Consider the following 2,306-nt stretch of genomic DNA (forward strand, 5'->3'; position numbering starts at 1 on the left):
TTAGAAAACAGGTTCTGAGAAATTTTGGTCCCATTTACACCAGTGAAATGTTGGTGTCAGTTTTTGAGAGGTATACAATTAAAAACAAATACATAAATCATTACAATAAGTGAACAACAATAAGAGAAATATCCTAGATGGACAGACAGACAGAACTTAAATGCAGGAGACTGTAATTATTAGTACCACATCTATTTCTACTGATTGCATCCACCACCACTTCATTTTCTTCTTCTGCATGTCTTTTCTCCTCCAATTTTAGAGTGAATAAGTTTGATTAGAGTTTCAAAAAATTTGATCAAAGTGGGTCAGATTTTTTTCCCTTGGAAAATTTCAAATTTTTTATCAAAAATAATATATATATATTGTTTTTCAGCAAATGAGAAACAAAACAAAAAAAATGACCAAAACCAACTAACCAACCAACCAAAGGAATATTTGGGGAAGATTTGGATTCCTGGTTAAAAAATGGAAAACTTCCAAGAAAAGCAGATGCTTTACGTGTAAAAAAACATTTTTGAGATAATTTTGTTGACCGGCACTAAAAGAAACACCAGACAAACTGAGGCAAAAAGCAGGAGTAGAATGGTGCTGAGCTCTTTGAGTAAACTCCTGGGAGTCCTATTCTGAGCCCAAACCAGCAGAAAGCATCCCAGAAGGAGAAGTGATGGACAATAGAAGCAAGTCTCTAGCTCATTTGTACACCACAGTCTTAATTACGAGGAACCAGTTTGCAAGAATCTTTTTGAATGGCAAAGGCAGATGCTGATCCAGATTGTGATCCCAATTCTGGGGTCACATTCAGATCCACAAGTTTCAGTCCAGAGTCATTCGTCTCAAAATCATGGCTGTCCCCAGGAAGATAATATCCTGCCAAAGGTTCTCCTTAGAGCTCCTTTCATTTCATTGTTCCTCAGGCTGTAGACAACTGGGTTTAACAACGGTGTGAGGATGGTGTAGCAGAGGGACAAGAATTTGCTGGTACTGGGTGAACTACTGGACTTGGGCTGGAAGTAGGTGAGACCAGCCCTGCTGAAGAGCAAGACCACCACAGTGAGGAGCAAGTAGAGAAGGTTTTACGCCATCCCTCAGCAGATGGCATCTTCAGGATTGTGGCCAAGATGCAGATGTAGGACCAAAGTATCAGTGCAAATGGGATCACGACAAATAATACAGTTGAGGTAAGGGCTTCAATTTCAATCATGTAGGTGTCTCCGCAGACCAGCTCTAGTACAGGTAGAGCATCATAGAAGAAATGGTCAATCTCATTAGATGGGCAGAAGGGGAGATTAAATACCCACGTGACATGCATTAGTGTCACAAGGCTGCTGCTTAGCCATGCAATGCCCACAAGCTGCATGCAAACACCTTTGTTCATAATGGTAGTATACGACAGGGGGCGGCATATGGCCACATATCGGTCATATGCCATTAGGGCCAGCAGGCAGCACTCTGTGCCCCCTAGGGAGATGAGGAAATACATCTGTGCAGCACAGCTGGAAAATGAGATAGTTTTCTCCCTGGTGAGGAGGTTGATCAGCATTTCGGGGATGGTAACCGAGGTGTAGCATATCTCCAGGAAGGACAAGTTCCGGAGAAAAAAATACATGGGGGTGTGAAGGGCTGGGTCAGCAAATGTTATAAGAACAATGAGAGCATTCCCTAGCAGGATGATCATGTACGTAACTAGGACCAACACAAAGAGTAAAACTGGAAGGTTAGAGAGACCAGAAAATCCCAGGAGGATGAACTTAATTGCAGTGGATTGGTTTCTTCCTTTCATGTCATCAGGATGTTTCACCTCCTAAGGAAGTGAAGAGACACTCAGACACCATGGTGGTGGGAAACCTTATAAAATAGACCATTATGAAGCACCATGACCCTGGATAGATTATTGGCTGCAGGAATTAGACCTGAGACCTCTGGAACTTCACACATGAACCTCTACTGTCTATGCTAAAAAAGCCATCTGTTAGCCAACGCCCATCAACCTCTATGTGGCCCAGTCACCAGCAGAGGGGGACACAGCTCCACACTCAGTGTGCATGGGTTACAGATAGATGAGCTAATACCGGGATAGATGGATACTTAGATTATTGAAGGGAGGAAAAGTACTTTCTTCAGTCTGAATATAGATGGCCTCATTTATTTCAAGTATATGGGCCTAATTCTTCTGTCATTTACACCTCATGTCAATAAAGAATAACTCTGTTAAAGTCAATGGTGCTAATTCTGATCTCTTCAGGAGTAACTTCATCCAAATTACCAGAGTGGCCCTTGTATAAACTCAATTGAGGGGGCAGCAA

At 42.0% G+C, this 2,306-nt stretch overlaps 1 pseudogene; it reads right to left on the reverse strand.

The window, feature by feature from the left end:
• Positions 1–842: 842 nt before the first annotated feature.
• On the reverse strand, positions 843–1,783 carry LOC113405970 (annotated as a pseudogene).
• Positions 1,784–2,306: the final 523 nt, after the last annotated feature.

This window comes from Terrapene carolina, unplaced genomic scaffold (genome assembly GCF_002925995.2).
Source record: "Terrapene carolina triunguis isolate 2854851 unplaced genomic scaffold, T_m_triunguis-2.0 Scaffold51826, whole genome shotgun sequence".
NCBI classification, from domain to species: Eukaryota; Metazoa; Chordata; order Testudines; family Emydidae; genus Terrapene; species Terrapene triunguis.